Below are 27,079 nucleotides of genomic sequence, written 5' to 3' on the forward strand. Positions count from 1 at the left end.
CCATTATTACGAAGTTGTAGTGCACCCGACGTGGTGGCGTTGTGGCTATGTGGTGTTGCGCTGCTGTAAGCCCGAAGTCGCGGGATCGAATCCCGGTGGCCGCATTTCGATGAGGGTGAAACAAAAGCGCGCGTGCGCCGTGCGTGTATATATATATATATATATATATATATATATATATATATATATATATATATATATATATTGTACTGTAAAATAGGGAGCAGTGGGGCTGTGGCTAGGAGAGAGACAACGACGTCGAGAAAGAACAACCTTGTTTCGGTGCTCGGTCGGCTACACTACCTCTCGCTGCTCCAACGTTCTAGTCGCGAACGCTTACTGTTCAAAGTGCTTCGCGACATTTGGTGGAGGTGCTGGACTTATTGCCATCCTGGAACTCCGCAGCCGCACGATCCCTGTCACATCTCCCATGCCTGAGGAGACTAGCCCTACCGCGCCACCCATGGCACCGCCTCCAGTCGTCTGTCCTGGTGCGCCACGCCAACGGGATCCTCCCATATTCAATGGAACTGACGATCATGACGTAGAGGACTGGCTGTCGTCATACAACCGAGTGAGTGCCCACAACAAATGGTCTGAAGCTGACAAGCTTGGCTACGTCCCATTCTACCTTTCCGGGGTCGCCCATCTTTGGTTCCGCAACCATGAGGCTGACTTTTCCACCTGGTCAGCATTCCGAACGACACTTCAAGAAGTATTCGGTCGCCCTGCTGTGCGCAAACTTCGGGCTGAACAACAGCTTCGCTGTCGTGCCCAACAAAAGGGCGAAACTTTTACGAGCTACATTGAAGATGTAGTTGACATCTGCCGGCGTGTAGACCCAGATATGACCGAAGATAACAAGGTCAAGAATATCTTGAAAGGCATAGAAGACGACGCCTTCCAGATGCTCTTGGCAAGGAATCCTCATACGGTCAACGACATCATAACGCTTTGCCAGAGCTATGAGGAGCTGCGCAAACAGCGGCTTTCTACGCGCCGAGCTCTCGCTCCGGACGTCGCGCTTTCCGCTCTGAGTGACGGTACGGAAGGATAGTATCCATTGTGGAAAAAGGTTCACGTCCGTACAGGAGAAAGAAGGGCGAAAATCCCGTGGTAGTCTGCGTGGCGGTGTTGTAAGCGTAGGTCAGAAAAGGTAGAACATGGTCCCATTTGGTTTGGTCGGATGCAACGTACATGGCCAGCATGTCACCAAGAGTGCGATTAAAGCGCTCGGTCATGCCATTAGTCTGCGGATGATACGCAGTAGTGGTGCGATGAATGATGCGGCATTCTTTGAGGAGAGCCTCGATGACGTCGGACAGGAAGACGCGGCCTCTGTCACTGAGTAATTCCCTGGGAGCTCCGTGACGAAGGATGATGTGGCGCAGGAGAAACCAGGCGACGTCACGTGCAGAAGCGCTGGACAAAGGGGAAGTTTCCGCATAGCGCGTAAGATGGTCGATGGCCACGATTACCCAGCGATTGCCATCGGATGTGGTGGGCAGAGGTCCATAAATGTCGATGCCGACTCGATCAAAAGCACGTGCTGGGCAAGGCAAAGGCTGCAATGGAGTGGTTGAACGACGAGGGGGATCTTTACGGCGTTGGCAAACCAAACAGGAGCGGACATAATGATGAATGAATCGATACATCCCCCGCCAGTAGTAACGAAGGCGTAGACGCGCGTATGTCCTCAGTACCCCTGCATGCGCGCATTGGGGATCGTCGTGGAACGCTGCGCAAATATCCGAACGCAAGTGTCGCGGGATGACAAGCAACCATTTGCGGCCGTCCGGGAGGTAGTTGCGACGGTACAGGAGCCCGTCGCGAATGGAGAAGTGATGCGCTTGGCGACGTAATGCGCGATTGTTAGTGGGTGTCGATGGGCTGGACAAAAAACGCAGCATGGACACAATCCATGGGTCTTTCTTCTGCTCCAGAAGAATGTCCGTGGCAGCAAGGGAAGACTCGGACAATGAGGCGTTCGGGAAGCTAGCCTCGTCTGTTAGTGGCGAACGAGACAAGGCATCCGCATCCGAATGTTTTCGGCCAGAACGATACAGTACGCGAATGTCATACTCCTGCAGTCGAAGGGCCCATCGAGCAAGACGACCGGACGGTTCTTTTAAGGATGACAGCCAGCACAGCGAATGGTGATCAGTTATGACATCAAACGGGCGGCCATAAAGATACGGACGGAATTTGGTTATGGCCCAAATTATAGCCAGGCACTCCTTTTCTGTGACAGAATAGTTCAATTCAGGTTTAGTGAGTGCACGACTGGCGAAGGCAACGACGTACTCATCGAAGCCAGCCTTTCTCTGAGCGAGAACGGCCCCAAGGCCAACGCCACTGGCATCCGTGTGTATTTCAGTTGGAGCACTGGGCTCGAAATGGCGCAGGATTGGTGGTGACGTCAAGAGACGACGCAGCTTTGTGAAGGCGACATCGCAATCCGGTGACCAGGTTGAAAGGTTGTGGCCACCATTAAGAAGCTGCGTTAAAGGTGCTATTATAGTGGCAAAATTGCGGATGAAACGGCGAAAGTATGACGCTAATCCAATGAAGCTGCGCAGTTCTTTCAAAGTCGTTGGTCGGGGAAACTGGGCAACAGCTTGTAGTTTCGCCGGATCAGGAAGTACACCTTCTTTCGACACGACATGGCCGAGGATGACCAGCTGCCGGGCAGCGAAGTGACACTTCTTCAAGTTAAGCTGGAGGCCAGCATCGGCGATGCACTTTAGGACGCGTTCAAGTCGAAGTAAGTGGGAAGGGAAGTCCGGTGAAAAGATAACGATGTCGTCCAGATAACACAGGCATATCTGCCATTTGAGGCCGCGCAAGATGTTGTCCATCATTCTTTCAAATGTGGCAGGCGCATTACACAGGCCAAATGGCATCACGGTGAATTCGAATAAACCGTCAGGTGTGATGAAGGCCGTTTTCGGACGGTCTGACTCAGCCACTGGCACTTGCCAGTACCCGGATCGTAAGTCTAAGGATGAGTAGAATTCAGCGCCTTGGAGGCAGTCTAGCGCGTCGTCAATACGGGGTAGCGGATAAACGTCCTTGCGTGTGATCTTATTAAGTCGCCGGTAGTCCACGCAAAAGCGAATTGTGCCATCTTTCTTTTTTACCAGCACTACAGGAGAAGCCCAGGGACTGTGCGAAGGTTGTATGACACCGCGTTGGAGCATGTCTGCAACCTGCTCAGCGATCACGCTACGCTCCGTGGCGGATACACGATACGGCCTGTGGCGTAAAGGCGCATGGTTGCCGGTGTCGATGTGATGGACAACAGTGGAAGTACGGCCTAAGCGAGATTGTTGTAGGTCGAATGACGTGCGAAAGCGGTCTAGAAGATGGACGATCTGGGCGTGCTACGCTGGAGTGAGGTTGGGATCAATACTCTGGTAAAATGTTGGGTCACATGGCGGCGTGGGAGGAGAAACTTGAAGGGCCAGAGCGTCAACCGGAGGAGAAGCCGGGTCGTCAGGCACATCGTAAAGGAAGCTTGGTTCGATTTCGTCGGCATAACCAAGACACTCATTGTGGAGCAGCCTAGCAGGGCAAGGAAACAGGTTGGATACATAAAGTGCGCTCGAACCTTGTCGAATGGCAAGAAGGGCAAAAGGAAGCAAGAAAGGATGGCGGCGAGCAACAAGCTTAGACGGCGTGAAAAGAACTGTGGAGTCGGAAAGCCCAACGCAGGAAACGGGTACAAGTGCGGCAGAGTATGGAGGAATCTCGGTGTCGGCGGTGACGAACACACGACTGGAAGTGTCATCAGTATCTTCAAAAACGTTGGTGCCGAATGGCGACAGCGCGAGTTCAGCACGGCCACAATCGATAACGGCATGATGAGAGGACAGAAAGTCCCAGCCTAAAATCATGGCATGGGAGCAGCGAGGCAGAACAACGAACTCAATATGGTATAAAGCGCCGCTTATAACAACACGCACTGTACACTTCCCTAAGGGTTCAATCGGCGCAGCGCTTGCTGTACATAATGAAATGGCTGAATAAGTCGTCGCGACTTTTCTAAGGGTAAGACGAAGCTGGTCCGAAATCACTGATGTTGCTGCTCCCGTGTCTACAAGCGCATGAACGGCAATGTCTTCTGCATAAACTTCAAGGACGCTCGCAGGAAATAAATGAGGTCTTGAGGAGTTCGCTGAGATCGCAGTTCTTGCCTCCGGAACTGCGGTCCTTAGTTTTCCTCTCGGATAGCTTCAGGACGACGGATAAGCGGCGACAGAGAACGCCGACGGGGAGACGGAGACCGACGGGTATTGAAGGGTCGGGAAAGAGGAGACGAGGCTTCGAAGGGCTGAGCGGCAGGAGCCGAACGGGACGGAGAGTCGAAACCGTTACTTTGTGCTCTCGGAGAATCCGAAGGATACCATCCACGCCGGCGGCAAAGCCGTGCTACATGCCCAGGTAGGCCACACGAATAACAGATAGGCCGATTGTCATGGGTGCGCCATGGAAAATGTCGCGAAGCACTTTGAACAGTAAGCGTTCGCGACTAGAACGTTGGAGCAGCGAGAGGTAGTGTAGCCGACCGAGCACCGAAACAAGGTTGTTCTTTCTCGTCGTCGTTGTCTCTCTCCTAGCCACAGCCCCACTGCTCCCTATTATATATATATATATATATATATATATATATATATATATATATATATATATATATATATATATATATATATATATATATACGTTAAAGAACTCCACGGGTGGTCGAAATCGCTCCGGAGTCCCTCAATACACGAGGTGCCTCACAATCAAATGGTGTTTTAGGCACGTAGAACCCTAGAATATAGTTGAGTTACCGTAATAATTTAAATGACCAATTTAAAATGCTGACGTTTGCGTCCGACCAATCACGAAGCGTGCAGAGAGCATCGCCGAGCCTGTTTCTGAACAGCTCACCTGCTGTGAAACTGTATAGGAAAAGGCATCTTTAGTTACACGAGAACGACATTGGCCTACACACGTCGAGCGAGCCGGGCCGAATGCCCATACCTCGTGACATCCTGCTCCCACGTGACCACCTTCAGCATCACGACGTCATGATATACACTTCCTATGAAACCAAACCGAAAGTGCCTTGTGGAAAGTGCGTGAGAGCAAATTATTTAGGGCGATGCCAGTACTTCTTTGCGGCTTCGTGGTCGAGGAATTCGTTTAACGCAAAAAGGGGAAAGATAATGACGACAGAAGTAATCACGCATCAGATCTCTATATATACATTAATAAATACGGAATGCATTTGACGGCTGACCTGCATATAGATAGACAATATGTTAAAGCGACATCAAGCACATTGCATGCTTTCTATTCGAATGAGTCACCGCATCATGACTTACTAAATCAAACTCCCATACTATATGGACAAATAGCAAGGGAAAACCTTTATATATTTGATCAAATATGTTTTTTTTTCTAAAATGAAGGTTTTCTTTGTAATATTAAACTTGATTCTGTGGATTAGCAGATTTTCCCTTCGGGAAGTCTAACAGCTCGGCAATGTTATGTTATGCTAGCGGGATAAAAACAAAAGAACCCTCTTCGAATCCTACTAACAATACTTTCTTCAATTGGATGGCAGAATTATGTGGGCAGAAATTAAGTGACAGTTATTTCTTAACAGACACATCCGCTATTCCTGCTTGAAATATGCAAGTTGAAGGCAAAAAAAAAAAAAGGACATGGCATACTTACTGGATAGATGCCAAAGTTACAGTCGTATAAACATGGGCACAAAGCTTCATTACAGGAACAGCTGTCACAGGTTGCTCACTCAGGCTGGCAATCGGCTTACGTAACCTTATTTTTTCTTCTTGTTCCTCTTCTAATGGCACAGCGGCAGGCGTACGCTATGAACGACCGGTTCAGGCCGTCCTTGCGCAAAGGACTCTGGTCGACTCTGAATCAATTTGCAGGAAATACAGATGGCTACTACGTATTACGCGTACCATAACCAGCAGAGTGGCGCAGTGGAAGCGTGCTGGGCCCATAACCCAGAGGTCCGTGGATCGAAACCACGCTCTGCTACTGTTTATTTTTACATTTTTTTTAACACCCTGTCAAAGTTTTCTCACTGCACTGTACTCCTATATTATTCGTTAGAGTTCTGCACCCGCGTAATAGTACAATAAAGCATTATTTAGTTTGTGCTTGAATATCAAATGCAGCCACTCGTAATTTCTTCAGAGGGAAATTACACCAGGTAGCGTTGCGCATTTGCTGGTCCAGTCCTCGTAAACCTTGTCATTCCGTGTGCAGGGTGATACTACAGTGTTGAAATGCATAATCTGCAGATACGCAGCACGTTTCAGCATGAACAATGTTAGTGAACTAAATATTCACTGCCAAAAAGAAAAGGACGAAAAGAAAATGGTACGCTTAAAGCGATAAATTAGTCGTAGAAAAAAAAACTTATTTTTTAGTTGAAAATAAAGTGCGAAATAAGTACACTGTGTTTTAGGGGCGTCAAAAACTACATATTGCCGGATTTATATTGTCGTGTATACCCTGCTGGAGTATACAAGCTGAATGAAGAGACAGGCGGTTGCACTTTACGAAAGCGTAAGCGGCGACGCGCGATGCCGAGGCGAACTTCGTTCTCCTCTTCTTCAGTCCCTTGCTCCGCCACACCATGTGGCAATATAGTTCATTACGTAAATCCTACCGCTGCAACTACTACGCTAATACTATGCGGTCCATAACCATCGACCGAGGAATCGGGCGGATTTAAGAAGTGTGTTAAACGTTCGTATCAATTGTCTTTTCTCACAGTGGCGCGTTACTTACTTTCATTATTTAAATCACGAAATACATTGTCCTCAAAATGTATTCTGAGTCTCTTCAATATTTCTGGCCCCAAGGTGCAAAGCCTTCCCATGTCTACGGCTACTCTTGCTAATTCTGTGAAGAGAAAAAGGTTTCTCATAATAGCATAGACAGAAGTAACACTGCACCCATGTGCACCACACTCTCACTACCTAAGTATCTTTATGCGAACTAAAATGCAGCCTGCAGCAATACTACGGGATTTTCATTTTTCGTTAATCCGCTACTTTCCGGATCACTCCAACAACCGAGTGCATATAATTAATCAAAGGTCTAACAAAAAAGAAAGAATGAATACTGCGCATTTGACGAATTGAAACGAATTGGACTATAACTATAAAAGTATAACTCGACAGTCATTTCATTGAATTGCCGTTATCTTTAATGTACGATAGCTCGAAGTGATGTTTACACTGCGATAGAAATATAATGCGTTTCGTGTAAACCTTGACGTCATGGAGGATAATTGTAGCGCAGGGATTGTTACTCTGCACATCGTCGAATCCCGCCACATTGTTGTTAGGAGAGTGTCTAGCGGATCTAAAAAAATCGTTTCTTCCTGTTAGAAAGCCGGTTATACAGTTACGGTTACAGCAAGGCGGGTGGCGCTCAGCTTGCGGTTGATGGTATAGTAACAGTAATACATTTCCCAATAGGTTCCCTTGCTCATAAACGTGTTCCGGGTACTTTGTACACTTCGGATACTAAACCCATCTAGAAAAATGCCAAGAAGAGGGCGCAGTTTATAGTTAATATTCTTACGAGGTTAAAAACAGTCAGACATGTATTTACAGAATTATTTACAATAATTATAGCAGCTGACAAGATGGTAGACAGCGCGCGAAGACCAGAACATCGTCTTCTCCCAACGATGATTAAAACATCTTCTTCGTCAGCGTGTCACAATATATTTGAAGTTCGCTTTGTGTTTACAAATTTATACGGCAGAGAAAACTACTATCCATACTTCGTATAGCTAACTTATTTACCATCACAATCAGTGCTTCACCTTTAGGACGAAACTGCGACTTTTTTCTTTCCATTTCCTTCTCAAAGATAGTACATTATCTTTAATCTTCGAGCTAGGAGATTGAACGATTATTCGGCTATTGGGCCGCATCTATGAGTGAAAAGGAACCCAGGCGATGCTCAGTCAGGCAGAGGGTGATGCGTATCGTTTAAAAAGCGTCTAATCTGCCTATCACGCTCTTACCGGGATTTATGGCAGTTGGGAATACCGCGGAAGGTTATATTTCTGTTACAACTGGTCTGATCTTCAACTTCATTAAAGCCGAGTGCCGAAACCCTTCGCAGAAGTCATTGCGGTTGTCATGGCTTGCTATAATGGGTCGATGGAGTTATTTTTTTTTCTTTCTTCCAGAGCCACCTTGAAGTCTCCGCACCAATCGCACTGCAATTTCGGCGCGAAATTAAAAAAAAATATGGAACTGTCACCTTCATTCTCTCTCCTAGTAATGAACCTTTCGCCGCGAAATTAACTCAGGTAAAGTTTTGACGCAATACTTTATAACTCTAAACTGGCTTGCTGTTTCTCTTTGATGCCCCTCAAAAAAATCATTTAAAATTATCAATAAGTATGAAACTAGTTCTGAAAATTTTAGACACACGCGAACAAAATATTTGAATGCATATAATCTGCATTCAAAGAGAAGGTCGACGTCACCATGATTCCGCTGTATAATATATTTCCGCGCATGGATCCTGCAAATAACTGTAGCATGCAGCCAATCTGTTTGCTCTTTTTTGAAGAGTTTGAAGTGTTAGGACAGCTTCGAAAATGGCAGTCCACACAGCGTGACATTATTTCACGCATGCTTCGAAAACGGCGTGATAAATCAATTTAACTCACAATTCATAACGACGATCACAGGAAGAAACGCAACCCATTAGATAAGCTCGTCCGGATCTGAATGACATCTGAAGCATGCATTACAGCCTAATCTCAAGATATTTGCATGTTCTTGCAATTTCAGTACCATTATTACGAATCATTACGATGCGGAAGAGCTCGAGTTACTACTGCAACAATTAAAGGGACTGAAACAAGGTTGCTATTTACTTGAGACCAATCACGAAGCGGGCTAACCTCATCGTCTACATATGAGCTCACATGATGCCAAATGATCGATGAAAAGACTGTATCTTTAGCTGTCATCAGAACCTCATTGGCTACACACATCCAGCGAGACGGGGCGAGTGCCCAAACCTCGTCACGTGCTTCTCCCACGTGACCACATTCTGTATCATGGCGTCACGACACATAAATACCAACTGGGAAATGGAACTGAAACTGGCTTGTGGATAATTCCTTGCAGTAAACTATTTAGGACGCTCTCAGGTTGGTCGGTGTGTTTTTAGGGCTTCAAATTCCAGTAATATCATTTTGCGCAAAAAGAAAGAGATGTCTAAAATGTCATTCAGGATTCCTTGAATGGGCTGCCCCGAAGCCTATCAGAATAATCCCCTATCGGATCTGCAGTCATAAACCAATACGGAATGCATTTGACGGCCGAATCGCATACAAATAAAAAAATATCACAAAGTGACATTCACGATGCTCACACCGTATGCTTTAGTGCAGGTCAGTGTTTCTACACGAATGAAAAACCGCAGAATGATTTACTAAATCAAATGCCTTATTAAAGGGACACTGAACGTTAATATTACGTGAACTGTTGAAATACCACCTCAGAAACCTCGAAACGCTTGTTTCATGCGAGAAGAGACTTATTTTAAGAGAAAATGCGTCCTGAAGCGTCCGCATACCTTTAGCGCAGTTCAAATCGCCCGCCCTCCGATCGAGGAGTAGTGACGGCATGGTCTCATAATGACGTTGTGCCGTCAGTGAGTAAAACGGCTCCCGCAGACGGCGCTACGGCTTTTCTGCGCAAAACGCAAACGCGCGGCCAGAAAAAGAGCCAAGACAGAGCCAACAGCAGCGCGAAAGCGGAACTATGGTGGCTCGCGGAAGGGAAAGCGCGCGACGATAAGCTGCTTCTTTATTTTATGACGCCAACTTTGACGCTCGTTGCAATGGACGACCCTGACAACGACGCATTGGCTCGCCGCGATGCTGGGTTCGACTTTAGCGATTTAAGCACTGATGAACGTGACATGCAGCTCAGGGCTCGCGCTGCCGGCGTCGTTGCCTACTACTACGACGTCAACTGTATGTCATGGCTGTACATATTCGCACATTTGTAGCTTTTCCTTCGTGAAAGCCAAATGCCGCACTCACTGCCCCGTCTTCGACCTGCAGTTGTTCTTGCGGTTCGGAGAATGCAGGCAAGACCGACGGAACAGCGTTACGGGAAAGCATTGCTTCGAAGGGCACTCCACACGACTTCAGTAAGTCGGCGTCGAACTCGTAATCCTCTGGACGAAAGTGCAGCGAACACACTATGCGATTTTTCGGTTCTTCGCCAGCGCGCTGTGGCAGATGTACGGCACTTAACCACTTCGAACGGAGAGGTTCACTCGTTGGCACACAGTGATAAGTAACGTTGCATTCGCCGCTGCAACTGCCTTTGGCCAAGTTCCGCGGACCGCTCGCGCATCCCACGACATCACATAGACGTGGCATTCTCGCTGCTTGTTCCCAATGCAAGTTTCGCGAGCCAGCAGAACCAGCGCAGCACGACGCGACAACGAAACGACTGAAACTCCAAAGCGCGGGCAGCGCCGAGTCCAGCGCGCAGACTCGAGCGAAAACGAAACCTTTCGACCACCCGTACTACTGAACGGTAACGCCAAAATGTTATTTTTTCTTAGAATTGAACAGAAGTAGACAAGTAGCATTTTCTTCCGTCTTATAACCTAATGAAATTATCTTTTTAATACGAGTAGTTGAGTACTAGCGACATAAATTATGATGAGGAGTGCCTTCGTCATCGGGCTAGTACCGGTGTGTCGCTGGGGGGTCTCAAATCGTGTCATGCATTTACCTCAATTTCTCTGTTACTAAAGCTCTGTTCGCGATTATATTGACGCCTTAGACGTTCTAGAGCATTGCTTTATCACTTTAACTTGACTTCGTAGTAACCCTTAGTGTCCCTTTAAATGTACAAATATCGCGAAGAAAAATGAATTTGTATCATCCAGTATTTTGTAAAATACGTTTTTCTCGTAATAGTACGGTTGGTTTGCGGATTAGATCTTTTCGAGAAGTCTGATATTTTGACATTGTTATGTTACTTTACTTTTCGGGGGGGAGGGGGGGAGATATCTTCAAATCCTTCGAATCATATTTTATTCAAGTGGATTACAGAAGAAGTGGGCAGAAATTAGATTATAGTTTCTGGGTAAAAAACATATCTTTTATTCATACGGAAAAAAAAAAGGGAAATAGATGTGACAACTGAAAAAACAAGAAAGACGCCACGAATTTAACTGCATAGATGCTGACGCCACACGCGCATAGCATTGCCCTGTAGCTATATCACAAGAACTGTCACACGTTGCTCGACGAGACTACGAATCTGCTTTCGTAACCTTTTTTTTTTTTCTCTCTCCTCTCTGATGGAGCAGCGGCAGGCGGACGCCATTAGCGACCGGTTCACGTTGTCCTTGCCTGAAGGACTCTGGTCGACTCTGATCAATCTGCACGAGCGACACCGATGTGGGCTCCACGGTCAAATGGCTACTACATATTACGCGAAACGTGCTCAGCAGAGTGGCGCAGTGGAAGCGTGCTGGGCCCATAACCCAGAGGTCCGTGGATCGAAGCCACGCTCTGCTACTTTTTATTTTTTTTTTTTGCATCCTATATATAAATTTTCGCATGGACTGTAGTGAATATGCTCTTCTATATCTGTCGTTTGCTTTTTGTTTTCAGTTAAACTCGGATAAGCCGAACCAAGCACCCGAAATTTACTGAACAAGACTCGCGTAAAATGACTTGCTTGTAAAGAAGTGGTAATATATTACGCACACCGAAATCGGGGCGTCCAGCGCCGGCAGCCACAAAACCGCCGGTAAGTCTCCGAGTTACGGGTTTTAAGGCCGACAGCTTTGTTTGGCTCTCTACCCGACGCGGGAGCCGAGTTGCTGTGGCTTACCTCTATATAGCTCGAGGTCGCGGGTTCGATCGCGGCCACGGCGGCCGCATTCGAGATGCAGAAATGCAGAAACACCCGTGCACCGTGCACTGGACGTGCCTTAAAGAAAACCTTGAGCTCAAAATTAATCCGAAGCCCCGCTACTACGGCTTGCCTCGATCATAATCAGATTGTGGTTTCGTCACGCGAAATTCAAGAATTCAATTTAATTTCTTTGGCTCTTCCGCACGTTTTCGTGTTGGGTGATGTTGTAGTGAAAGTTGAACACTGGTTCGACTTTCCCTGACGGTAAATAAAGGCGCCGATGAGTATTCTTTCTTCGTTACTCATGCAGCTGCTAAAGGGGGCTACGTAGGCCTGCGCTGCTTCACGTCGTGAAACGCACTATATTTATATCACAATGATTACCGTATGTTAAAAACAACGACAATTCAATTATTTCATCGCAGAGTTACTTTTGAAGTCCAATAACTTACGTACGCTTCATACGTCCTTTCATTGTCGCTTGCTCCTCAATATATTGTGGCGTTTACCACTACATAACGGGCGATGAACCAAGAGGCCAGTGGTTAAACAGAGGAAGGGAGAAAAAAGAAGCTTTAGAGAAATTGTAAGGAAAGGTAAGGTGTAAATTCTGAAATAAAGCGGAAATATGCTAATTTTAGAGAGGCTCCGTGCACGGGTTGCGGTTGCTTCGTTCACACAGATTGAAAACTTCCGCGTGAGTTACTTTTCTAAGACGGTTGTCATCGATACTTTCTCTGTGAAAATGTAGCACACACGAAAGCCCATTGTTCCAGACAGCTTGAGAAATGAGGTCGAGCGTAGACGCTTTAGCTATCGTTGCACGGAAAATACATTCTCAGCTGCGAAATGCCACCATTTTACTGCTGCAGAAATTGTCAGCGTTTGTTTTGTCGCATAAAGGATGATTTCGTCGCAAAGAAGGTCGCCATGCGAGGCTACACGTCTAGTCCACGTATATATGGACACGAGGCGTTTAAAAAATACCTGTAGACTTGAAGTGCTGCAGTCGTGGCCGAGTGGTTAAGGCGATGGACTAGAAATCCATTGGGGTCTCCCCGCACAGGTTCGAATCCTGTCGACTGCGCAGTGTTATTATTCTTTTATTCAGTTGTTAAATCTTCAATTATGCTGCCGCTATTGTGAATGATTTGGAAAGCGGCGCATTTCCTTTTTAAGAGAAAGTAAAAATAAAAATCTCCGAGCATTCCTGCAGGCTGCATTTCAGTTCACAGAAATATCTAACTTATGGCGAGTCTGTTATGCCGTGTTACTTTCGCTTGCGCTAGTATGACTTTCTTTATTTTTTAATTTCATTATTATTATTCTCTTTCACAGAATTGGCGAGAATATAGCCGTATCGACAGGCAAATGGTGTCGTGCATTGGGGCCAAAAAATACTATTAGCGACGCCAAATGCATTACAAACACCGTGTTGCTCGTGATTTAGGTAAAGAAATAAATGAGAAATAAAACAGTAGTAAGGTATGGCTTTTAGTTTCCCATAATTCGGCCTACTTATTTAGTTTTTTTTTTATTTCCACCCGAAAGTTATTTTTCTTTTCCGGTGAGTATATTTTTACAGATGAACATTCACCAACTTATTTCGGGGCGTAATTTCTGGCATCGAGCTTGCCCGGGATTTCTTTCTTTCTTTCTTCCTTTCTCTCTTTCTTTCTTTCTTTCTTTCTTTCTTTCTTTCTTTCGCTCAGTATCTAGTTCACTAATTTTGCTCACGCTAAAACGTGCTGCGCGTCTGCATATCCTGCTGTTCAACACGGTAGTTGAATAAACTAAGTTACAAAATTTACGAGAGCTGCTCTAGCAAAAGCGCAACACCACACGGTGTTTTCACTGTGCGGAAATTAAACGAACGTGCGAGTGACATCATTTGAAACTCAACACAAACAGGGTAATACTTTATTTGTAATATTACGGGGCTACAGAGCTATAACGAATAATACAAAATGACATTACTCTCGCGTTTACCTCGCTTTTTATTTTGGTCGCATTGGCAAGCAAAACTGACGTACACAAGTAAAGACCATTTCACATAGTGCGAATTTGACTGCATTTTCGCACTTTCGAATTCGCAGTGGCGGCAAATGAGCCATCGGACCCTTCGTGCGTGCGATTTTTCGATGTTTGGAGGGCTGAACTTCTGCGCGAAAACGCACATGCGGCAAGGACGGGGAACCAATCGCAACGTAGACCGTAGACGCGCCACTGTGGCCTTCATACTTAATTTTTTTTTTGATAAAGTAACGCACTCCATCGCAATGAACTTTCACGAAAACAGTTTCTAAGTTTATGAAGACATTATTAGACTTCATTATTCTAATTCATTAAGGCTAACTATGCAATTAGGCTGAATGCAAAACAAAATATTCTTTCTACAATCAACAGCAACAACATTTCCTTGTTTTTGTCCAGCTAGGTGGTGGTTACATATATTTAAATCTTGGTGCATGACAGTTGGGGCACCCTGTACAGTTTGTTAACTTTTTACGGACCTCTCGGGTGGCTGTGAGACATCTTTACTGAGATTAATATTTTTTTCTTTAAATTTGCTTCTCACAGACAGTTCATCATCTTTAAACTTCTAGCTAGGAGTTTGAACGCTTATTCGGTTATTGGGCAACATCTATGAGGTGAAACGGAACGCAAGCGATGGGTGCGTTCAATCACTCAGTCAAGCAGTGGGCGATGAGCGTCCTTTAAACAACGTATAATCTGCATCTCGGACTCTTCCCAGGGATCACGGCACTAGGGAATGCCACGGCAGATTAGATTTCTGTTACGCCTGGACTGATCTTCAACTTCATTAAAGCCGAGTGCCGACACCCTTCCCAGAAGTTTTTGCGGTTGTCATGGCTTGCCCTAACGGGTAGATCGAGTTACTTTTTTCTTTCTTCCAGTTGATCTACTGCAGTCTCTTCTATAGATTGTATTCATACCAAAGACTACGTAGACATACGCGTATGGATCCTGCAAATAGATGCAGCATGCAGCCAATCTGTTTGCTCTCTTTTGAAGAGTTGAAAGTGTTAGGACAGGTTCGGAAATGGCAGTCCACACAACGTGACATTATTTCACGCATGTTTCCAAAACGACGTGATAAATCGATTTAACTGGCAATTCGTAACGACGATCACAGGAAGAAACGCAACCAAATACGATAGCTCGTCCGGATCTGAGTGACACTTTTCTGTCCATATAAAGCACGCATTACAACATATTTACATTTCTTTCTGAGCGCAAGGACTCAGAGCATAGCGAAATTTGACAAGCTGTCCTGCACGCTAAGACGCTCCAAATAAAAAAAAAGCGACACAAAAATCTGCGATATGCCACAATGAAGTGGCGATGCGGCGGTTACGACGGGACATTCAAAATAAGGAAGTGTTGCCTTCATTTATTTTTATTAACTACAAAACGTTTGAAACTAAACGAAAGAAAACACTGTATGTGAACAATAATATAACGGTCTAACTTATTTAGCCTTTCTCTTTAGCTTCTCTCGGTAAGGACACTAAAGAGAAAAATAACATTTAGCTGTATTAGTAAATTACCCGCCCACAATATACCTAAGAAATTTGCATAAGCGACAACGGTATGTTCGGTAAATTGGCTCGTTGATAATTCATTGCAGTAAATTATTTAGGACGCGCTCAGGTTTGCCGGAGTTTCTTTAGGGTTTCAAGGTACAGTAACATCATTTTACGCAATTTTTAAAAGAGATGTCTAAAATGTCATTTGCGCATTTCTTGAATAGGCTACCCCAAAGCTTATTAATCTCCTATCGGATCTGCAGTCATAAACAAATACGGAATGCATCTGATGGCCGAATTGCATACAAATAAAGAAATAATCACAAAGTGACACTGACGTTCCTCACACCGTATGCTTTAGTGCAGATCAGTGTTTCTACACGAATGAATGACCGTATAATGACTTACTGAATCATTATGCGGTAATGATTTAGTTAATGCCCTTGTTAAACGTAGAAATATCACGAAAAAAAATGAATTGATGATATCAAATATTTTGTAAAATAGATTTTTCTCGAAATAGTACGGTTGGTTTTGCGCATTAGATCTTTTCAAGAAGTCTGACATTTTGGCATTGTTATGTTACTCTTGTGGGACGGGGGGGGGGGGGGGAGGGGTGAGACCCCTTGAAATCCTCCTAATATATGTTATTCAAGTGGATTACAGAAGAAGTGGGCAGAAATTAGGTGATAGTTTCTGAGTACCAAACACACCCTTTATTCCTACGTAAAAAAGGAGAATGGAGGTGAGAGCTGAAAAAAAAAAGACCCGGAGAATTTAACTGCATAGATGCCGAGCCCACAGTCGCATAACATGGCCCAAGCTATATGACAACTGTCACAGGTTGCTCGACGAGTCTACGAATCTGCTTTCGTAACTGTATTTCTCTCTCTCTCTCTCTCTCTCTCTCTCCTTTCTGATGGAGCAGCGGCAGGCAGACGCCATTAGCGACCGGTTCAGTCTGAAGGAGTCTGGTCGACTATGCTAAATCTGCATGAGCTCCACGGTCAAATGGCCACTATATATAACGCGAAAAGAACTCAGCAGAGTGGCGCAGAGAACACTTCATTGAAAGCATTTGTCATATTAAGGAAATGTATAATTTGCAAAAAGAAAAACCAACATGGCTCAGTGTGATGACTGAGCTAGCGAATTTCAAGCGTTTTTAGCCCTGTGACCGCCAACCAATGGCAGAGATTTTTGTCGTGACTTTTGTGTATTGTTAAAATGTCTCGTTTTGTATGTTGCCAAGTGGGTAATAAAGAAAGAAAAAAGCAGAGTGGCGCAGTGGAAGCGTGCTGGGCCCATAACCCAGAGGTCCGTGGATCGAAACCACGCTCTGCTAATTTTTTTTTTTTGTCTTATTTTTAAGTTTTCCCATGGACTGTAGTGCATATGCTCTTCTATATCTGTCGTTTGCTTTTTCTTTTCAGTTAAACCCGGATAAGCCGAACCAAGCACCCGAAATTTACTGAACAACACTCGCGTAAAATGACTTGCTTGTAAAGAAGCGGTAATATATGACACCCGCCGAAATCGGGGCGTCCACCGCCGGCAGCCACAAAACCGCTGGTAAGTCACCGAGTTACGGGTTTTAAGACCAACAGCTTTGTTTGGCTCTCTACACGACGCGGGAGCCGAGTATACCTATGGCTTACCGCTGCAGCGCTCGAGGTCGCGGGTTCGATCATGGCAACGGCGGCCGCATTCGAGATGCAGAAATGCGGAAACACCTGTGGACCGTGCACTGGACGTGCTTCAAAGAACACCAGGTGCTCGAAATTAATCCGAAGCCCCGCCACTATACGGCTCGCCTCGATCATAATCAGATTGTGCTTTCGTCACGCGAAACCCCAGAATTCAATTTAATTTCTTTGGCTCTTCTGCACGTTTTCGTGTTGGCAGGTGGCTATAGTGGTGGTCGAACACTGGTTGGACTTTCCCTGACGGTAAAACAAAGGCGCCGATTCTCTCCGGCTCGCGCGATTGCGCAACCGTCGAGGCTCCTTCGTCGCCGCACGTTACCCATCGCCGCTGTTCGAGACGAGCGTACCCTCACGGGTGTGCTGGTTAACGGCTCTGCAGTTCTCTACGCAATTACGCACGGAAGCAACAGGCGCTGCCCGTAGAACCTCGCTTCAATAAATGTGCGCATTTGGCAGTTGCAGTGGTCATTGATACTTTCTCTGTAATAAATGTAGCGCACACGAAAGCCCATTGTTCCAGACAGCTTGTTATATGAGGTCAAGGCTTTTACACCCTTTAGCTGTCGTTGCGCGGAAAATGCATTCCCAGCTGCGAAATGGCGCCATGTCGCTGCTACATAAATTGACACGTTTTTTGTTTTTTTGTTCTTTTTTTGGTCCCATATCGGATGACTTCGTCGTAAAGAAGGTCGCCATATGAGATGCTACATGGGGTCTCCGTATATATGAACACGAGGCGTTTAAAAATACCTGGTGGCTTACCGTCCAGCAGTCGTGGCCGAGTGGTTAAGGCGATGGACTAGAAATTTATTGGGGTATGCCCGCACAGGTTTGAATCCTGTCGACTGCGCAGTGTTCTTTTGCTTACTATTAAGGTGTTAAATCTTCAATTAGGCTGCCGCTTCTGTGAATGATTTGGAAAGCAGCGCATTCCTTTTGAAGAAAAAGTAATAATAATGATCTCGCAGCATTCTTGCAGGCTGCCTTTCTGTTCACATAGAAATACCTGGCTTATGTCGAGTCTGCTATCCCGTGTTATTTTCGCCTGCGCTAGTATGACATCCTTTTTTTATTATCTTTTATTATTATTTTTTCTCTTCACAAAACTGGCCAGAATATAGCCGTATCGACAGGCAAATGGTGTCGTATATTGGGACCAAAAGATACTATTGGCGACGCAAAATACATTAAAACACCGTGAAGAAATAAATCAGTTTGCCGTGCCAGTGAATTGCGAAAAGATACACTTCGGAGGAGATGTTGAGGGTAACTTATGGACAGAATAGTAGCCATATTGCTTCTACCGTAGAGTCATACATGTGAAAGTGACTGGATAAAGTATTTAAACAAGTAATAAACTACACTAATTAACGTTTTAAACAAATGAGCCATGCGATGGGTCCCAATGGAAGACGTATAGCACGCCATCCGAAGAATTGTTTCCAGAAATAAAAGTTAACGCTGCCAATTTTTTTTTTTTTTTTTTACAGCGCAATGAATCCCAGCCAATTTCACGCGGAAAAGGGGAACTGAGCAGGCGCAACTGGATCGCCCTTTTCTAGACGCCCATGTGCGACGTGTTCGATTGTGCCTCACAGGCGGGCGAGCACCAAGCAAGCGTTCTTATGAAGCCGCGATCTCAGTTGCTTCATGCTCGCCTACTGCCGTGCCCTATTCGTCATCGTTTGACTTCAAATTTTGTGATCCATGATCCTGCCATTTCTTTCCCCGCCTCTTCTGCTTGCTATCTTCCATGTCTATGTTTCTGTACCCCTTCTTCCTGAAGAGTATCGAGAGGGGTTGTGCTCTTTCCAGTGCGAGTTACCCAGCCCAGCTTGTTCCCCCTTTTTTTCCTCTCCATGAATTGTTTGTATGCTTTCAGACCGAATATTAATAATTTCGGCTTCGACCAAACCATGTGAGTGCGTCGGCTCTCCATCCTGCAGTACAACGGCGAGAGACCCCTTCTTTCCACGGCGGCATCGTTCATTCAGCAAGGGAATGACCACGTGGGCTGTATCCTTCGCTGGACCAGAAGGGAGCCCTGAACAAGCACAAGGGTAGAAGGTTCACCTAGGACACCTGATCTACCTACAATGGTACAGGTTCATGCACCATGAACAAACCAGTACAGTCGAGCCCGATTATAACGAACAAGCTTATGCTACAAAAAGTAGTTCATATATTGGGAAATTCGGTATGTGAAAACTCGGTTATAACGAACTTAACCGAACCTTTGTGGTGCGTTTGTTATATGCAGATTTGTTATCTCCAGCGGCCAAAAGAAGCATGCTAGGAAATAGTTTATTTTAAAAAAGGATAAACCGCGTGAAGTAGGCAGTAATTTCTGCCTTTGTTTTGAATTAATTGTAATATTGCTCAGACTAGCGCTCTCGATGCTCGAGACTTTGTAGGGCGGCTCCAGTCCACTTCCGTCTATGCAGCCTTCCCATATGCTTCTAATGCAGTTCTGGTACGCTTGCAAACATTCTCGCGCAGACATGTTCAAAAATACAAATGCGCGAAAAAAAAAAAAGGAAGGTTGCGCAGAAACCATCGACGACGATCGTCAATATGCGAGCGAATGACTGCAAACGCTGCCAAAAGCTGTCCGCTGTATTAAAGGAAGTGATGCGCTTGAAGGCGCACATTTATTGAAGCGAGGTTCTACGGGCAGCGCCTGTTGCTTCCGTGCGTAATTGCGTAGAGAACTGCAGAGCCGTTAACCAGCACACCCGTGAGGGTACGCTCGTCTCGAACAGCGGCGATGGGTAACGTGCCGCGACGAAGGAGCCTCGACGGTTGCGCAATCGCGCGAGCCGGAGAGAATCGGCGCCTTTGTTTTACCGTCAGGGAAAGTCCAACCAGTGTTCGACCACCACTATAGCCACCTGCCAACACGAAAACGTGCAGAAGAGCCAAAGAAATTAAATTGAATTCTGGGGTTTCGCGTGACGAAAGCACAATCTGATTATGATCGAGGCGAGCCGTATAGTGGCGGGGCTTCGGATTAATTTCGAGCACCTGGTGTTCTTTGAAGCACGTCCAGTGCACGGTCCACAGGTGTTTCCGCATTTCTGCATCTCGAATGCGGCCGCCGTTGCCATGATCGAACCCGCGACCTCGAGCGCTGCAGCGGTAAGCCATAGGTATACTCGGCTCCCGCGTCGTGTAGAGAGCCAAACAAAGCTGTTGGTCTTAAAACCCGTAACTCGGTGACTTACCAGCGGTTTTGTGGCTGCCGGCGGTGGACGCCCCGATTTCGGCGGGTGTCATATATTACCGCTTCTTTACAAGCAAGTCATTTTACGCGAGTGTTGTTCAGTAAATTTCGGGTGCTTGGTTCGGCTTATCCGGGTTTAACTGAAAAGAAAAAGCAAACGACAGATATAGAAGAGCATATGCACTACAGTCCATGGGAAAACTTAAAAATAAGACAAAAAAAAATTAGCAGAGCGTGGTTTCGATCCACGGACCTCTGGGTTATGGGCCCAGCACGCTTCCACTGCGCCACTCTGCTGAACACGGTTCGCGTCCTATGTAGTAGCCATTTGACCGTGGAGCTCACATCGGTGTCGCTCATACAGATTGATCAGAGTCGAGCAGAGTCCTTCAGGCAAGGACAACGTGAACCGGTCGCTAATGGCGTCAGCTTGCCGCTGCTCCATAAGAAAGGAGAGAGAGTGAGAAAGAAAAGAAGGTTACGAAAGCAGATTAGTAATCTCGTCGAGCAACGTGTGACAGTTCTTATGATATAGCTACAGGGCCATGTTATGCGAATGTGGCCTCGGCGTCTATGCAGTTAAATTTGCCGCGTCTTTTCTTTCTTTTTTTCTTTTCAGCTGTCACCTCCATTTTCCTTTCTACCGTAGGAATAAAGGATATGTTTGGTAATCAGAAACTATTACCTAATTTCTGTCCACTTCTTCTGTAATCCACTTGAATAAAATATGATTACAAGGATTTGAAGATGCCCCCCCCCCCCAAAAAAAAATAAGGTAACATGTCAAAATGTCAGACTTCTTGAAAAGATCTAATCCGCAAAACCAACCGTGCTATTACGAGAAAAACGTATTTTACGAAATATTGGATCATATAAATTCATTCTTTCACAATGTTTGTACATTTTAGTAAATCATTAAACGGTGACTCATTCGTGTAGCAACACTGACCTGCACTAAAGCATACTGTGTGAGCAATGTCAATGTTACTTTCTCATTATTTTCTTATTTCTATGCAATTCCGCCGTCAAATGCATTGCGTATTTGTTTATGACTGCAGATACGATAGGGGATTACTCTAATAGGCTTCGGGGCAGCCTATTCAAGGAATGCGCAAATGACATTTTAGACGTTTCTTTTTTTTTGTGCCTAAAATGGATATTACTGGACATTGAAACCCTAAAAAAACACCGGCAAACCTGAGAACGTCTTATATAACTTACTGAAATGAATTCTATACAAGCCAATTTACCGCACATACCACTGTCGCTTATGCAAATTTCTTAGGCATATTGTAGACGGGTAATTTACTAATACAGCTAAATGTTATTTATCTCTTTAATGTCCTGATCGAGAGAAGCTAAAGAGAAAGGCTAAATAAGTTAGGCCATTAAGTTATTATTCAAAAACCCTGCTTTCCTTCGTTTAGTTGCAAACGATTTGTAGTTAAAGTAAATGAAGGCAACGCTTTCTTATTTTGAATTTCGCGTCCTCACCGGACCATCGCCATTTCATTTTGGCATATCGCTGATTTTTGTGTCCCTTCTTTGCATTTGGGGAGCTTTAGCGCGCAGGACAAGTTGTCGAATATGGCTATGCGCTGAGTCTTTGCGCTCAGAAAGAAATGTAAATATCATGGGATTATGTTGTAATGCGCGCTTTAGATGGACAGAAAAGTGTCACTCACATCCGGAAGAGCTAACGTATTGGGATCCATACGCGTAAGTTTACGTAGTCTTTGGCACGACCTACTGTATAAGGTACCAGTAGGTCGTAGTCTTTGGTATGGATGGAACCTAGAAAAGAGTGCAGTGGATCAACTGTAAGAAAGAAAGAAGTAACTCCATCGACCCCAAGAGCAAGCCATGACAATCGCAAAGACTTCTGGGAAGGGTGTCGGCACTCGGGTGTAATGAATTTGAAGATCAGTCCAGACGTAAAAAAAAAATCTAATCTTCCGCGGTATTCCCGAGTGCCGTGAATAGTGGGAAGAGTCCGAGATGCAGATTATACGTTGTTTAAACGACGCCATCGCACACTGCTTGACTGAGTGATTGAGCGCACCCAACGCCTGCGTTCCTTTTCACCTCATAGATGGTGCCCAATAGCCGAATAATTGTTCAATCTTCTAGCTCGTAGTTCAAAGATGATGTACTGTACGTGAGAAGCAAGTGAAACACAAAAATATTAATCTGAGTAAAGATGTCTCATAGCCACCCGAGAGGTCCGTAAAGAGTTAGCAAACTGTACAGGGTGCCCCAATTGTCATGCACCAAGATTGAAATATATGTAACCGCCACGTAGCTGGACAGAAACAAGGTAATGTTGTTGCCGTCGATTGTAGACAGAGTATATTATTTGCATTGAGCCTAATTACATAGTTAGTCTTAATAAATTAGAATAATAAAGTCTAATAAAGTCTTAATAAATAAACTTAGAAACTGTTTTCGTGAAAGTTATTTGCGATTGAGTGTGTTACGTTATCAAAACAAAAATTAAGTAGGAAGGCCACAGTGACGCGTCTATACGGTCCACGTTGCGACTGGTTCCCCGTTCTTGTCGCATGTGCGTTTTCGCGCAGAAGTTCAGCCCTCCAAACATCGAAAAATCGCACGCACGAAGCGTTCGACGGCTCATTTCCCGCAATTGCGAATAAAGTAAGAAAACGCGGTCAAATTCGCACTATGTGAAATGGTCTTTACTGGCGTACATCAGTTTTACTTGCCACTGCCACTTAAATAAAAAGCGGGGTAAAGGCGAGAGTAATAACATTTTGTATTATTCATTATAGCTCTGTAGCCCCGTAATATTACAAATAAAGTATTACCCTGTTTGTGTTGAATATCAAATGATGTCAATCGCACGTTCGTATAATTTCCGTACAGTGAGAACAACGTGTGGTGTTGCCCCTTTCGCTAGAGCAGTTCTCGTGAATTTTGCAACTCAGTGCATTCAACTACCGTGTTGAACAGCAGGATATGCAGACACACAGCAGGTTTTAGCGTGAACAAAATTAGTGAACTAGATACTGAGCGAAAGAAAGAAAGAAAGAAAGAAATCTCGGGCAAGCTCGACGCCAAAAATCACGCCCCGAAAAAAGTCGGTGAATGTTCATCTGTAAAAATATACTCACCGGAAAAGAAAACATGACTTTCGGGTGGAAATAAAAAAAGACAAGTCGGCCGAATTATGGGACACTAGAAGCCACACCTTACTACTGTTCTAATTATGATGTTCGTTAGATAAATATTGCTACCGTTGCAAGTATGGCTACTATTATGTCCATAAAGAACCCTCAGTATCTCCTCCGAAGTCTATTTTTTCACAATTCACTGGCACGGCAAACTGATTTATTTATTTACTTAAATCACGAGAAACACGGTGTTTGTAATGTAATTCGCTTCGCTAACAGAATTTTTTTCTTTTTTTGCCCTAATGTACGACACCATTTGCCTGTCTACGACTATTCTCGCTAATTCTGTGAGAATGCTGCGAGATTATTATTATTACCGTTTCTTAAAAGGAAATGCGCTGCTTCCCCAATCATTCACAAAAGCGGCAGCATAATTGAAGATTTAACACCTTAATAATAAGCAAAAGAACACTGCGCAGTCGACAGGATTCGAACCTGTGCGGGGAGACCCCAATGGATTTCTAGTCCATCGCCTTAACCACTCGGCCACGACTGCTGCACGGTAAGGCACCAGCTATTTTTAAACGCCTCGTGTCCATATATACGGAGACGCCGTGTAGGCTCTCATATGGCGACCTCCTTTACGACAAAATCGTCCGATATGCGAAAAAAAAAAGCGCTGGCAATTTCTGCAGCAGCGAAATGGTGGCATTTGGCAGCTGCGAATGCATTTTCTGCGCAACGATAGCTGAAGCGTCTACCCTTGATCTCATTTCTCAAGCTGTCTGGAACAATGGGCTTTCGTGTGCGCTACATTTATCACAGAGAAAGTATCAATGATGACAGCATTAGAAAAGTAACTCACGCGGGAGTGTTCAATCTGTGTGAACGAAGCAACTGCAACACATGCACGGAGCCTGTCTGGAATTAGCCTATTTCCACTTAATTTCATAATTTGCACCTTACCTTACCTCACAATTTCTCTAAAAGTTTTTTTTCTCACCCCCTCCGTTTAACCGCCGGCTTCTTGGTTCATCGCCCGTTATGTAATGGTAAGCGCCACAATATATTGAGGAGCAAGCCACAATGAAGCGACGTAGGAAGCGTGCGTAAGTTACTGCCATGGACTTCAAAAGTTTAGAGAACAGTCTCTAAGCTGCTTTTCTTTTTTCTTACGGAAACGAACTGACGCCAAGAATTATTCAGCGCTCCGCTAGATCCTCGCAAATGCAATTTTCACATTTGCGGAAATCGTAGCTGAGTTGAGTGGTTGTAGGCTGCTGGTGGGATTAGCCTTGCATTTGCTGCCGGCAATTGCTCCACCGTAGCGACACTTAAAATGAATAAATCACATAATCAGACACAGGCCTCACAATTACAAATGGTCACTCCTCAGTTCACCATGTGGAGGCTAAATCCATGTCCTGTAGGTAACTTAAAAGAAGGCGAGAGACCTCCTTCCTACACAACCGGTTCCCGCGCGGGAGAACAATGTCCTGAAGAGAACTGTCGGGAACTCCTGTCTTCTTGAGGGACCCGAATAACACCCTCCTTTCCGCGTTATACACAGTACAGCACATTAGGTAATGTTCTATGTCACCGCACACACCACACGTTGAACATAATGGTGATAACGCCAGGCCAGTCTTATACATCCACGCAGGGGTACGAGCGAAGCCCATGCGAATGCGGAGTAGTAAGGTGGCTTGGTTTCTTTTGAGACACTTGATCACACATGGCTTGTGAGGTGAGCTCCACAAAGAACTAAAGTGGCACAACACCGCTTCTCTGAAGAGTCTGTTGTCCTCTTGAGGCACTCTTCTCAGTGGATTCTCGGACAGCGCTCTACGGGCGAGGCTGTCCGCCATCTTGTAGCCTATGATACCTATGTGCGAGGGCACCGATTGGAAACGTATGGAGAAGCCTTTGACACGGAGATTGTGCACCGAGCGTAGGGAGCTAAGACATAAGGCATCTGTAGGGAACCCGTACTCTAACCTTTGAAGGGCAGATTTTGAATCTTTAAGAATGACAACAGGTTGAGGCGTACAAAACCATAGTTTCTTTAGAGCTGCCTCAATGGCAACGCTTTCGGCCGTTGTGGAGGACACGACTGCAGTGAAGCGAACCGACCAATCATACTTCAAAGAGGGAATGTGAAAAGCAGCTGCACTAGATCCTTTGACCTTTTCCACAGAGCCATCAGTAAAGATTTGAAGATGACGTGCATATTCAGTTTCGAGATGTCCCAGTACCAGCGAACGCGTTGCCGCCAGAGGAGAACTCCGCTTAGCGCGTACGTGAGGAATTGTCAACGAACAATCGAGGCTCGCGGATGACCAAGGTGGTTTCAACCTCTTAGTTCGACCTAGAGCGTCAAGACCCAGGTAACCAGGAGTATTTAGTGCCAAGTACGCTCGGGACTCATATCTCTCTCGTAGGCGCTGTGGAAGGGCTCTCCCGGCTACCGTCTGTTTGAGGCGGCCAATTTGAATCAATGACCTTTGTGAAGCAACTAGGCTAAGAGGTCTCGATAGACATTCATAAAGTGCTGCATTATTAGGAGCAGTCTGCGGAACGCCAATAGCCCTTCTTAGGCCCTTTCTGTGCAGAACCTCAAGTCCTTCCAGCTGTGATATCGAGGGGGAAATTAAAAAGAGCTGATACATTATTCGACTCATCACTAGTGCATCGTGCAACCTGATCATTGAAGAAGGGTGATTTCCCCATTGCTCACTTGCAACTCTACGGATCACCTTGAGACGCGAAGATATCGATGCCACAACCGAGCCCATAGCTCGTCGCCACTGTAGGCGGTAGTCAATAATGACGCACAAAAAGCGCTTGTGTTTCAATTGTCGAAGGCTAGATTGATCAAGGTCTATCTTCAGCCGCGCATACCTTCTTCCTCTACCTGGAAACATGATGAAGCCAAATTTTTCCACCGAGAGAGTCACCCCAGCAACTTGAAGGTAATTTTGAACTGAAAGTAATGCCTGTCGAGCTATCAGAGCTAAACGCTTATGTTTATATCCGGTTAACCAAAGACAAATGTCGTCCGCATATATCGGCATATGGACATGCCTGCAATGTTTTTGCACTTCAGCGGGAAGACCAGCCATTACAACATTAAACAGTGTCGGGGAAAGAACACTTCCCTGAGGTACACCTCGCGATACCGCCCTTTCGGTGCTTATGGTACTTCCTAACCGCACTTGAATTTTACGATCACTGATAAGTGAGTGAATGAATCGCAGAAGATAGCCTTGTACGCCCATGGCCTGCAAACTATTTAGTATTGAGCTCTGAAGGACGCTATCATAAGCCTTTGATAAGTCGTGGAAAATAACTAGTGTTGAAAGGCCGAAAGCTCTATGATGTTCATTATGGCTTATCAAGTCCAAGACGCTATCTTGCGCGCTTAAACCCGTTGAGAATCCAGTCATGCATGTTGTCAGAGCCCTTCTATCTTCGAGCCACCAAGATAAACCCTTACTTGCCAGCTTCT

General features: G+C 45.3%; 6 non-coding genes across 6 annotated transcripts; 4 read left to right on the forward strand and 2 right to left on the reverse strand.

Moving 5' to 3' along the window:
• Positions 1–5,988: 5,988 nt before the first annotated feature.
• TRNAM-CAU (transfer RNA methionine (anticodon CAU)) lies at positions 5,989–6,060 on the forward strand. Its single transcript has one exon. It is a non-coding gene; the product is annotated as a tRNA-Met (tRNA).
• Positions 6,061–11,545: 5,485 nt separating this feature from the next.
• Positions 11,546–11,617, forward strand: TRNAM-CAU (transfer RNA methionine (anticodon CAU)). The gene has a single exon. It is a non-coding gene; the product is annotated as a tRNA-Met (tRNA).
• A 1,348-nt stretch (positions 11,618–12,965) lies between these two features.
• Positions 12,966–13,047, forward strand: TRNAS-AGA (transfer RNA serine (anticodon AGA)). The gene has a single exon. It is a non-coding gene; the product is annotated as a tRNA-Ser (tRNA).
• Positions 13,048–16,784: 3,737 nt separating this feature from the next.
• Positions 16,785–16,856, forward strand: TRNAM-CAU (transfer RNA methionine (anticodon CAU)). The gene has a single exon. It is a non-coding gene; the product is annotated as a tRNA-Met (tRNA).
• Positions 16,857–20,665: 3,809 nt separating this feature from the next.
• TRNAM-CAU (transfer RNA methionine (anticodon CAU)) lies at positions 20,666–20,737 on the reverse strand. Its single transcript has one exon. It is a non-coding gene; the product is annotated as a tRNA-Met (tRNA).
• A 3,308-nt stretch (positions 20,738–24,045) lies between these two features.
• TRNAS-AGA (transfer RNA serine (anticodon AGA)) lies at positions 24,046–24,127 on the reverse strand. Its single transcript has one exon. It is a non-coding gene; the product is annotated as a tRNA-Ser (tRNA).
• Positions 24,128–27,079: the final 2,952 nt, after the last annotated feature.

This window comes from Dermacentor variabilis, chromosome 6 (assembly GCF_050947875.1).
Source record: "Dermacentor variabilis isolate Ectoservices chromosome 6, ASM5094787v1, whole genome shotgun sequence".
NCBI classification, from domain to species: domain Eukaryota; kingdom Metazoa; phylum Arthropoda; class Arachnida; order Ixodida; family Ixodidae; genus Dermacentor; species Dermacentor variabilis.